This window comes from Chiloscyllium punctatum, chromosome 40, assembly GCF_047496795.1.
Source record: "Chiloscyllium punctatum isolate Juve2018m chromosome 40, sChiPun1.3, whole genome shotgun sequence".
In the NCBI taxonomy this organism is placed as follows: domain Eukaryota; kingdom Metazoa; phylum Chordata; class Chondrichthyes; order Orectolobiformes; family Hemiscylliidae; genus Chiloscyllium; species Chiloscyllium punctatum.
In genome coordinates, this window is record NC_092778.1 from 48,306,242 (window position 1) to 48,319,699 (window position 13,458).

Genomic DNA, 13,458 nt, shown 5'->3' on the forward strand with positions numbered 1-13,458 from the left:
TCACTGTGAGGCCTAGCAGGTTTTCTCACTGTTTCTTACCAAACTGGCCTCAATTATCATTACCCTGCACCTACGGTGTCCCACTCATCTGATTCCAGCTCCATTTCCATTTCCAGAACAAGTTGCCACTGTTAAGATATCCCAGAATTAAGTGGTATCCTTGGTAACTGTGGTATCTTTAAAAGGCCATTGTAGACCTGTTGACACGGAGCTGCCTTGTGTTGTTCCTGACATTTGCCCCGTACATGGCAGAGAGGGGAAATTGATGCTCCATATTTTAGGTAATGACCTGGAGGTCTTGCTGGATGGGATGGCCCAAGGGTGGCACATCCTCTTTGCCCAGAAGCAGCAAAGAACATTCTGACCAGGCAGCCTGGTCTGAGGTTTGCCACCTGGGTCAGTGCAGACTCAGCCATCTGAGGGAGCGGTCAGCAGTGTAGGTCAATGATTTTTCTCTCTCGGCCAACGTACGTTCCATCATCTTCTCACCGATACCTCACACTTACTGTATCTCTGTATCACTGTATTTTTCACCATGCTCTGCCACTCTGTACTATTGCCCACTACATTTTCCCTCACTCACTCTCACCCAACCCAATCCCTGATACCACTAAACAAAAAAAGTCAAAGAACCGCAGATGCTGGAAATCAGAAACAAAATCATCTCCGTAGATGCTGCCAGATCTGTTGAGTTTTTCCAGCAATTTCTGTTTTTATTCCCGATTCCACTAACTGTACATACCCTTCTACACTGCCAACTCACTCTCTCTGGTCACTTCCCCACCTGCACCAACAGAAACAGCTGCGCCCCCACTTGCTTTTATCTCCTGAAATACTTGTGTCGCTCTCACTCCAGGAGAAAAGGAACCTACTACAGGGCAGAAAGGGGCATGGCAGTTGGAGGGCTGCCCAGAGTTCGGCCCCTCAGCCATTTATGTGGACAGCATCACTGACTCTGACTAACCCGAGTGATGAAGAGACTGACTGACATTGTGCAAGCGTCTGGAGTGGTATCAGAGGCTGCCCTTGACATTGTGCTCTGACCCCCGACTGAAAGTTATCCCCTTGACTTGATTGCGGACTGCGAACAACTTCCTGGTTTTGTGTCTATGCTAAATGACAAGACAGACAAGCAGGAAGGTGGGAGAACACAGCAAGCCAGGTTGCATCAGGAGGTGGGGAAGTGAACGTTTCGGGGTTGCACCTGAACCGTTGACTGTCCACCTCCTGATGCTGTCTGCCTTGCTGTGTTCTCCTAGCCTCCTGCTCCTCTACCTTGGATTCCAGCATCTGCAGCTTTTGTATCTCTAATCAAATGAAAAGATAAGCCAGCAGTACCATGAGGCTAGTATCTTTAGCTGAGAGAGGCAACATGCAAAAAGGAAAACAAGGCATTGGAAGATAGGGATGCTGTATACATCCAGGGTCACTCAGACTGGGTGTATGTTATGATAGTAAGCAAACAGGTTGGAGATCCAGCCTGGTCCAGTCTATGAGCTGGGTACATTTTCCTGAGTATACAGTGTCCTTGCAGCACATTACAATGATAGTTATCAGTGCAGCTTTGATACATGGAAGCATCCTGTGATTGGATTGGAGAGGTACCATATGGTGGTTTTTAGAGGCTGGCACAGGTAGAGTGCCAATGTCCCTGGTCATCGGGTGCACTTGGATGTTGCTTGTGGCGCATTTCCGGGGAGGTTCCTGACCAACGTCCAACATGAAAGCCATTCACAGTCTGTGAGGAGCTGAAGTCACCAGGTCCCCGCTCTGGCTTCATGGAGAACTCTCAGCATCGAGTTTGTTTGGTAAGATAGGTAAGTGAATATTAAAGATGCGAGCTGTGGCATTAATACTATAATCCTTCCCAATTGCCAGCTCGGGTGGCACAGTGGCTCAGTAGTTAGCACTGTTGCCTCACAGCGCTAGGAACCTGAGTTCAATTCCAGCCTCAGGTGACTAACTGTATGGAACTTGTACATTCTCCCCATGTCTGCGTGGATTTCCTGTGGGTGCTCTGGTTTCCTCCCGCAATCCAAAAGGTGTGCAGGTTACGTAAATTGGCAATGCTAAATTATCCATATTGTTCAGGGATGTGTAGGTTAGATGCACTAGTCAGGGGTAAATGTAGAATAATAGGGTTAGGGAATGGGTCTGGGAGGGTTACTGTTCGGAGGGTCAATATGGACATTGGCCTGTTTCCATGCTGTAGGGATTCTATGATTCTATTTCACTGCAGCCTGGTGACAACTTTGCCCTGTTGCTCAGCAAATGCAGAAAAGATGCAAAGAGTTGCTCCCAATGTCAAGAAAGGCCTTGGCTGTTTTCTCACCTGATTCCACCACAAATCTTGTCACAGACAACACTACTAAAGCTGCTACAAGTTTCTGCCTTACATTTCGCACAGGGATAGAGAGAAGTGCTATATGAACTACAGCAGGATTCTCTAGATGTTCAGTACATGAAACATCCTAGATCTTCAATGATGGTCGATAAATGGACTGGTCAGTGATCAGAGGCCTCTCAATTTAAGATCATTAGAAAGTAACTCCAGTGGGTAAATGAAGAGGTTTTCTTTAATGTAGTAAGTCGCTATGACCTACAACGCACAGTCTGAAAGAATGCTAGAAGGCGATTCAATAATAACCCTCAAACGGAAATTAGATATATATTGGTGAGAAAAAGTGTCACATTTATTGGATAGCTTTTTCTAGTCTAATGATGGCCAAATGGCCTCTTTCCTTCCAAGGGTATTGTAGGCAACACTGGAGAATTGTCTCACCTCAGAACTCACAAGATTTAAAACGTCACATTCAATATCTTTTTCAAAAAATGTATACCTTCCATTACACTGACTTGAATTTGTTGGTGCTGAATAAGACCAGTTTGATGTGTCCAGATTGATGCAGCATGGTACTATTCAAAAATGCGGCAAGACTAGCTTAAAGCCCAAGTAATGAATGATTACTTGGGCTTCTAACGGCATGAATGAGTAATTGCCATACTGAACTATGTTAGAAAATTCAAACCAACATGAACATTGTCTGAATGTGCTAGGGCAGGGCTATACCCAGAAAGCAATGATACTCTCTATCAAATACTGCCAGATAGAAATAATCAAACAGGTATTTCAGATTAACTATACAATGTGTTAAGACTACAGCACACTGCTATAATTCTGTGCTCCTCTTCAGCTAGGTTCTTTGTCTATAACTTGTAATGCAAGAGTGTTGGTGGTCAATTCAAAGAAATATACGTGTCTTTTCACAACACCCTCTCCCAAACCCTGCACCCACTCCATAAACTCATGTCACACTGGCCTCCAAATTCTGATGACCCTGTGGTCATTATATAAGCATAAACCAGGTGCCAAAGCATCCAGTATGGCAGGCAGTATACGGAGACACAATGTGGATCAAAAATGTGCCACTGCCATCTTAAGAGGTGTCCCTAAGACCATGACACAGGTTCTCCACGGGCATCAGCCATGGCTCAGTATCTCTAACAGGAAGGCAACGGTCTAATGATATAAACACTAGACTATCACTCCAGAAACCCAGGTAATGTCCTAGATGCCCAGGTTTGAATCCTACTATGGCAGATAGTGGCAACTGAATTGAAGGCAATTGAAATTCAATTCAATAAAAGTCCAGAATTAAGAATCTCATGATTACCATGAAACAACTGTCGATTGTTGGAAAAACCCACTAATACCCCTTTGGTTCACTAATACCCCTTTGGGAAAGGAAATCTGCCTTCCTTACTCGGTCTGGCCTACATATGACTCCAACCTACAGCAACATAGTTGATTTTAACTGCCCTCTGGGGCAACCAGAGATGGATAGGAAATGCTGGCCCAGCCAGAGACACCCACATCCCATGACTGAAGTTTTAAAAAAGCAGAAGTTAATGTGTTCAAGCTCCACTCTAATGACTCAACAACAAGATCCATGTTAACACTGGGAGAAGGGCAGTACTGTTGGAGATGCCGTCTTTCTCATGAGATGTTTGACCACATCACCATCTGCCCTCTCACAACAAATATTAAAGATTCTGTGACACTAATTGAGAAAGAGTAAAGCCTTTCCCCCAGTGTTCTGCACAATAACTCATCCTCAAGCCACATCAAACAAAACAGACTCTCTGGCAAATTATCTGTTTGCTGTTTGAGCTTGCTGTATGTAAATCTTTTCCCTGTTTCCTATGTTACGTTAGTGACTTAATTCAAGAAGTATTTAATTGACCACAAAAGCATAGTGAGACATTCTGATGTTATCAAAAGTGCTTCTTTTGAGCTCCTTCCAAGATGGCGGTAGAGCTCCTCAGCCAGCGCTCATTCACTCCATCCACTTCCTTCCTTTTCTGTCTTTATTTCTCTTTTGTGTTGTTTTCCTTCTTTCTCGGCGATGTCCTGAACTCCAGCCTCAGTGTGGACCCGGACTGTCAGCCTCAGCATGGAGTCAGACTCTCGGCCTCAGCACAGACCTTGTGAGGCAGTGTGCCAGCCCACGGTGGACACCCGGAGGTATAGCCCAGTGCGGACTAGATACTAGGTTCCAGCATGAACTGGGTTGGAAGGACAGTTATTCCAAACTTTTTATTTTGTTATTTTTCTAATTTATTCTCAGGATCTGTAATGCTGGACTTTTCATTTCTTTATTTTACTCATTTTTTTTCTCCCTAAGAATTTATAATTAAAAATCTGCACCTGGGTACCTTTGTCCTAAGATGGCTGCCATAAGTAGCAAACTGCTAACTTTTAACTGTACTCATTTGGGTACATGTGACAATAAAGTTAATTCCAATTCTAATTCTAATTCTAGTCAGTAAAATTAAGTTATTTCTTGAAAGGACTTCTTGCATGTTTCATGTTTCCTTTAACAAATTACCTTCCACTGGTGAAACCACGGCTCGGCTGGATGCTTCCAGGCAAATTCCGTCTTCAATATCCATGCAACTTCACCAGTGGTACTTTGAAAGGGTTGCCCCAAAATAGCACCTGGATGTGGAGCCTGGAACTTCAAGTATGGCTGTATATAGTTAACACAGGCCACTGAGAGGAAAGGAGTAAAATGATCTTATTGCAATTTCAACTCTAAGCAGCTTAATGAAAATGGATGCATTAGGAGCAATCAATAACTGGAACAATCGATTTGGAAGGCACCTACAAGAATGCTGGTTGTCAAACTAAACAGTCACTAATTGGAGTGCTTTCCTGCCACAACAGCATAGTCTCAGCAATAGACAGAGGGAGGATGCAAAAGGCAGTGCAGCAAAGTGAGGTCAACTCAAGAAGCACGTCATTAGTGCCCAGGAGGCAACGCAAACTTAAATTACCATGGCACAACCATTTAGGTTAACTTCAATTGCTGGTAAGCATGATTAGCAAATGTTCTACCTCTGAGACATAGATTGTCATTCACATATACCTTCAAACATAAGTGTTAACCTCAATGATATCACAAGACAATTTTTTTTGTAATGGCATAGCACCTTTCACATTACCAGAACATCACAAAGCACCTCACAGCCAATGTGTTGCTTTACAAAGGAGAGTTATTATTGGCATCTGGAAGTATTGGGCCAACTTTCACACCAGTGAAATAATCAGTGTCACCACCAACCTCAAAGGAAGTTGCCCGTAAAGATGGAGTGTATTTCTATAACCTGGATTTCATCTTTCCCAACATTAGTTTAAATCTGGCACAAAGTCAATGGGATCCTCAAATACCCAGGATTAGTGATGTGGTTAATTTGTGTACAAAGCCAATCACATTCACATGGACAGCGAATCAGAAACCAAAATCCAGTTCTTATTCAGTTTTAATTACAGTCTGCAGAAACTACAATCCATGATTAAAGAATGCAAATGAATTTAAGGTTAAAATGTCAACAAACTTTAGAAAAATATTTTCAAAATATGATAACTGTTTTCTCATAAGTTCTTAAAATAGTACGAGATCTTGAAGGCCAAAGATATTTTTCAGTAATGGTTATGAACTTAGTACCCTGCTAGAAAAAAGCCTCATTCAGTACTGTACACATTTTTCAACAGTATTTACTATTCAGCTAATAGCAGCAAAGGGAAAGCTCTCATTAATCTAGCCATTTCTTTCTGATTGCAAAATGTGAGGACTTCAACTGTATATCTGATGGAGAAGAGTAGGGTCACTGTCAGCAACATTTAGACTTCTGCGTGAGTGCATGTGTACAGTCCAGAAACTGCTGTCTGTTTCACAAAAGGAATGCCAGTAAATGTTTCAGTTTTGCTGTCAGTAGCACCATGAAGTCTGTTGTTTGTATGGTTACTTGTGCTTTGCACTTGAAGATGTGCAGTGTCCTAACATGTATCCTATGTCATGGACCAGACTAGACCCCACTCAAAATACTTTAAGAAGGTAATCTAGACCCTAACCTTTTCTTATTTTAAAGGCAGATGTGATATGACTGGTCAAACTACTTGACTTTAAGCAGAACAAAATGTATTTAAATACATAGTTAGAATAGAAATTAAAGAAAGAGGGATTTAGAATAACTTAATAATTGGAAAACTTAACCGAATAATAGATACAGTACGCATACTAATTAATTGTTCCAATATAGTAACATCCCATAAACACGCCCCTTGCCAAAAAGGTAAATTCAGACACAGATTCTTACATGCGGTTCTCCAATCCAGGAGGAAACAGCATCAAGATAGATTTCAGAATAAGTAGCAGCTAGGAATCATTCACTGAAGCTTCCCGCTCTTCAGGAACCCTAAACAGCTTCTGATTGCTACAGCTATAAAAGCTAGAGAGCCTGGGGTCTGTGAGAACTGGCTACTCCCCTTCCATTGTTACAACTGTTTTAAAAAGCATAAAAACCTCCCAAGTTAAGCCATTTCCAGTAGCCAGCTCGGTATCTCTGCCTTTACAACCTCTCTTCAAAAAAAAACCCAGGACAAGATAACCTCTTTGAAATGATGGCATTGCCACAACTATATCTGGAAATACATTTAAAAACTGACTGGGGTAGAGGAGACCTGTTCCAGTGAGATGGACTTCAGTTAAATCTTGCAGGGACCAGTGTCTCAATGAATTGATTAATGACAGCTGTAGAGAGGGTTTTTAATTAAATGGAGATAGAGTTCCAGGTTTACAAGGCAAAAAGATACAGCAACATGAAAGGAAGCCATTTAGGTCATAATACTCAAGAGTAGGACAGAAAGGGACACAGTGTAGAAACATTTAAAAAAAGCAAATAGAGTCACAAAAGGAAAAGGTTTTAAAAGAGCCACGATTAAAGTTCTTTACTTAAATGTGTGTTGTATTCAGGATAAACTAAACAGCATGTTATTCCAGAAGCAATCTCACCAATGCTATGTAAAACTGAAGCATAACCTTCCTATTCGTGCATTCAATTCCCCTCACTATAAACCATAATAGACTATTTGGTTTCCTAAGGAGATCAAAACTGGGAATTAAATATTCAAAGGTATTTCACAGTACAAAAGGACAGGCAGGAAAGAAAGGCTGGTCAGATAGGAATGGAATAAGTATGATAGCAAGAGATGATCTTGGATCAGAAGACGTCAAATCCATATGGGTGGGGGCAAGAAATGAGAAGGGGTGAAGACACTGGTAGTTATAGACCCTATAACAATATCTATGTTATAGGACAGAAGATAAATCAAGAGATAATGAGGCATCAAATACAGAGTTGCCTATTTAAGGCAGAGATGAAGAGCAACCTCTTCCCTCAGATGTGAGTGTGTCTGTGGAATTCTTTATTGCAGAGAACTGTAGAAGCTGGATTATTTAGAATGTCGAAGAGTAAGGCAGCCAAATTCTTAATGAGTAAGGGAGTGAAGGGCTATGGGAAAAGTGACATTGAGGATAATCAGATCAGCAATAATCTCATTGAATGGCAGAGCAGATTTGATGGACTGAATGGTCTATTTCTGCTCCTTTTCTTATGGTCTCAAGGCACATACTTTTGCATCTATAATATTTTAACAGATTATCTATTACACAGCACCTAGCAGTGTACCAACACATGATGTGCCCCTGTACCCAACAGGATGCCAATATATTACATATTCTTTATTAATTCATGAAATGTAGATTTCTCAGTCAAAGCTAGCATTTATTGCCCACCCCTATTCACCTTCCAGATGATATTGGTGGGTCACTTTCTTGAACTGCTGTAATCAATAGGATTGAACTGCTGTTAGGTAGGGAGTTCCATGTATTGGACTCAGTGACAGTGAAGGATGGAAGATATATCTCACAGTCCACATACCCATGATGTTCCTCCGTAACATTCCTGTGTGTCTGTAACCAATGACCCTTCTGCAGTTAGATGTAGCAGATTTGGAATTTACTGTCACTGGAATGAAATGAGCTGCCAGAGGAAGTGGTGGAAGCAGGTACAATTACAAATTAAAAGGTATCTGGACGTGTAAATGAATAGGAAGGGTTCAGAGGATATGGGACAAATAGTGGCAAATGGGACTAGGTCAGATTGGGATGTCTGATTGGTGTGGATGAATTGAATCAAAGGGTCTGTTCCATTCTATATGCTTCCATGGAATCACAGCACTGAACAGTATACCACGACATGTCATACAGCACAGCATCTGAAACGACATACGAATGACATATACCTTTGTCTTTGATATCGTACTAACATAGCATGTAACAACTTCTGATCGTATGTCATCACAGAGCAAAAACACCATCTGTTTTAAGATCTTTTAGAAACATGATTTTGAATTTGATTCGGTGTTTTGAATAGTTTTACTGCTGCATAATGATGTATTGGTGCAAAATAGTTACCAAGTTTTTACAAATGGCAAGCTAATAAATCTGAGCAGTTTGACTGGCTGGCATGACCTGACATGGACTGTGTTGGCTTCCAGTATTGGGCTGTGACTGCAGGATACAAACTGGGAATCCATGTCAGGGTTTCATGTGTCATCCTGTTCATGCGCATACAGTTTTCCAAGTTACTCAGCAACAGCCACTTTTAAAAGGCTGAAACTAACCTGTGATTGGGCAATACAACTCATCGGAAAACAAACAGTTCAAGTTATTGTCACATCCTCCACACACCCGAAAGCATTTTAACCACAACATCTTTCATAATTTGACAGTCATGCTGTGCTGGTAAATGTTGTTGCTGCACAGAAAGAGAGGGATGACAACAAAATGGATGTATCCTGGCCAAGGCACCATACCTCAGGAATAATATGTTGGTTTTAGCAGTGTAGATTCACTAGAATAATACTGGGCCTGAAGGGTTTAAATGATGTGGACAGTTTGCAGAAACGTGACATGTATCCCCCTGATCACAGAAGATCAGGGACTGATGAACTAAACTGAGGTGTTTAAGATAAAGCAGGCAGAGATGAACACTTACTTCTGTGGGGAGCGGAGCCCAGAACAAGGCGTATAATTTTAAAATTAAAGCTGGACAATTCAGAGGTGATGTCAGGAAGCACTTTATCATACTCAAGGTGGTGGAAATCTGGAACTCTCCCCTCTGAAAGCCTGGAAGTCCATTGAAAAATTGTAAATTGACTCTTTTTTTTGTTATATACTGGATTAGCTGCTGTGCTCTTCCAGCACCACTAATCCAGTATTTGATTTTCAGCATCTGCAGTCATTGTTTTTACCTCTTTTTTTTGTTAGACAATGGTATAAATCAATACGGAGTGGTAGGGTGAGAAAAGGAATTAAAAGTAAGAATCAGTCATGGATTAATATAGCATACAGCAGTCCAACTGGTCCATGCCAATCAAGTTTCCCAAACCACATTAGTCCCATTTGCCAGCATTTGCCCCATATCCCTCTAAACCTTTACTCTTCATCTACCTGTCCAAATGTCTTTTAAAATGTACCTGTATCCACAACTTCCTCTGGCAGTTCATTCCACACATGAACCACCCTCTGTGTGAAAGAGTTGCCCCTCAGGTCCCGTTTAAATTTTTACTCTTCTCACTTTGAACCTATGCCCTCTAGTTTTGGATTCCCCACCCCTCAGAAAAAGACCTTTGCTATTCACCTTACTGATGCCCCTCTGATTTTATCAATCTTTATAAATCACACCTGAACCTCCTCCACTCCAGAGAAAAATGTTCCAGCCTCTCCTTACAACCCAAACCCTCCAATCCTGGCAAAATCCTCGTAACCTTTTTCTGAACCCTCTGCAATTTAGCATTATCCTTCCTATAGCAGGCCACCCAGAACTGTACAGAGTACTCCAAATGTGGCCTCACCAATGCTCTGGACAACATCAAAATAACATCCAACTCCTACACTCAATGGTCTGAGCAATGAAGGCAAGCATGCAAAATGTTTTCTTCACTATCCTGGCTACCTGTGATGCAAATTTCAAAGAACTAAGTCTCTGAACCCTAGGTCTCTCTGTTGGACAACACTACCCTGGGCCCTACCATTAACGGTTTAAGTCCTGCCCTTGTTTGTTTTACCAAGATGCAATATATTTTTAAATTAAACTCCATCTGCAATTTGTCAGCCCATTGGCCCAATTGATCAAGATCTCTTTCATAGAGTCAGAGATGTACAGCATGGAAACAGACCCTTCGGTCCAACCCATCCATGCCGACCAGATATCCCAACCCAATCTAGTCCCACCTGCCAGCACCCAGCCCATATCCCTCCAAACCCTTCCTATTCATATACCCATCCAGATGCTTTTTAAACGCTGCAATTGTACCAGCCTCCACCACTTCCTCTGGCAGCTCATTCCATACATGCACCACCCTCTGCGTGAAAAAGTTGCTCCTTAGGTCTCTTTTATATCTTTCCCCTCTCACCCTAAACCTATGCCCTCTAGTTCTGGACTCCCCCACCTCAGGGAAAAGACTTTGTCTATTTATCCTATCCATGCCCCTCATGATTTTATAAGCCTCTATAAGGTTACCCCTCAGCCTCCGATGCTCCAGGGAAAACAGCCCCAGCCAGTTCAGCCTCTCCCTATAGCTCAAACGCTCAAACCCTCAAACCCTGGCAGCATCCTTGTAAATCTTTTCAGAACCCTTTCAAGTTTCACAACATCTTTCCAATAGGCAGGAGACCAGAAATGCACCCAATATTCCAACAGTGGCCTAACCAATGTCCTGTACAGCCGCAACATGACCTCCCAACTCCTGTACTCAATACTCTGACCAATAAAGGAAAGCATACCAAATGCCTTCTTCACTATCCTAACTACTTGCGACTCCACTTTCAAGGAGCTATGAACCTGCACTCCAAGGTCTCTTTGTTCAGCAAAACTCCCCAGGCCCTTACCATTAAGTGTATAAGTCCTGCTAAGATTTGCTTTCCCAAAATGTGCCACCTCACATTTATCTAAATTAAACTCCATCTGCCACTTCTTAGCCCATTTGCCCATCTGATCAGGATCCCGTTGTAATCTGAGGTAATCCTCTTCACTGTCCACTACACCTCCAATTTATGATGTCATCAGCAAATTTACTAACTGTACCTCTTATGCTCATGTCCAAATCATTTATATAAATGATGAAAAGTAGTGGACCCAGCACTGATCCTTGTGGCACTCCACTGGTCACAGGCCTCCAGCCTTAAAAACAACCCTCCACCCCCACCCTGTCTTCTACATTTGAGTCAGTTCTGTATCGTCTTAGGTAACAGTCTTCACTGTCGACTATAGCATATGTTTTGTTTGAAGGATGAAAGGGGGCTCTTCGGCTGAATGGCCTCCCCCTTTCAAGACTGTTGCAATGTTAAACTGATTAGGTTTTGGACTATCAAGCATTCACCCAGAGTGCGCTAATAAATACGCTGTCAAATTCGCATACATAACGATGGTTACTGAACTTCCAAACAGTCCATTCTAAGAAGGGCTTGATAAAGTGCTATATAAATTCAAGTACCGATAAAGGCAGTAAAAAGATATTATTGGCACGCTTCCCCCACCTTCCCATCCAAATAATGAGGTGCTCAGACAATAAAGAGCTTGCGCGTTTAAGCGTGCTTACAGAAAGGGTTGTTTTAACAGAAGCTGAGAACTCTTGAAGCCCCACATTATTTAACGGCACAGGCCAAGGGGTTAATTATTACCTGAGATTTACTGCCGCCTGCATCAGCTACTAACGGCTGCGACCTGCAAATTTGCAAATTGTTTTCGGGTTGGTTGTCAGGGTGGGCAGATAAGAGGGAAATCTATTGTCCGTGTGGACAATGAGATGCGATATTCCATTCAAATTACACGTGCTGTCGGACACTGACGCCGAATGAACGAAAAATGTCCTTGTGAAACAAAATAATCACCTTCCCCCTGCAGATACGTTTAACCAGCTTGTGATGCCTTTGTGGCAGAGAGTCTCACCCGGATCTTCCAGCCCAGAGATGGGGACACTATCACTGTTGCACTAACCTTCCTGTTGCAGGGGGTTACATAAAGTGGACTTTGTTGGAGAGGATCCGCTCTCTTTATGGAATATTGATAATGTATACAATCAGGGAAGGATTTACGGTAGAGATTGAGGCCTTTCCGCCCTTCAGGTTGCTGCCTGCTGTGAATGATTCCTCTGGACTATCGCTTGGGAGCGAGAAAAGGGGACGTGCATTGATTGGGTTAATACATATCAGGAGCTGGTTCGCTTCATCGGGACTGCTTGTTCAGAAATTGAGAGAAATTGGTTGGTTCAGAGTAATCTATGCAAATATTAAGAAGCTGATTGGTGTGATGCTTTTTTTCAAAAAATGTGACATCGCATGAAACAAGCGGAGGGGGATTTTGGTCAAATCCTGCTCTCATCTGGAGGCGGGTTCCCTTTAAGACTCGGCGCGGAGTCTCTCGGGCAGTTAGGATGTTGTGGGGTGGAGGATCGAGAGTGAGTTCTCTTTGTGAGCACCATCCCAATGTTACCCTGCTCCCACTCCCTCTGCTGTGTGGGCTGTCTGAGTGCGGAAGCAGAGAGAGATCACTGAGCAATGCTCTTTTGGACTGGGACATAATTAAAAATTCTCTATCGTTGCTGGAACTGCTGCTAAGATTGCGGAGATGATAAATCCATTAGCCGAAGGGGTGCCTTAGCGATCGAACAAATGCCTTCATTTTTCTTTCAATATTGTTTTGCCTTGTAAACTACCAATGTTCTGTCATTGTAACAAGAGGCGCACTTAGGGCCACTACCTTGTGTGGTTCAAGTGTATAATTTATATTCTCTCGCAATGTCAGAGGGTGAGAGAAGGGATGGGTTCTGACAGGCAGACGGGGAGGGAGCAGACAAATCCCCGGAAGCAACACGGAGATCTCTCTCCACACATGCTGTCTGACCTGCAGAGTATTTTCCAGCATTCCCTGCCTTTATTACCCCTCCCATTTGTGACGGTCACCCAGGAGAGACTGATTCGAACAAACAGAGAAACTGAAGGCTGTTCCCTTCCTTACAGACAATTGAAGTGTGTAAAGAGATACAGCGAT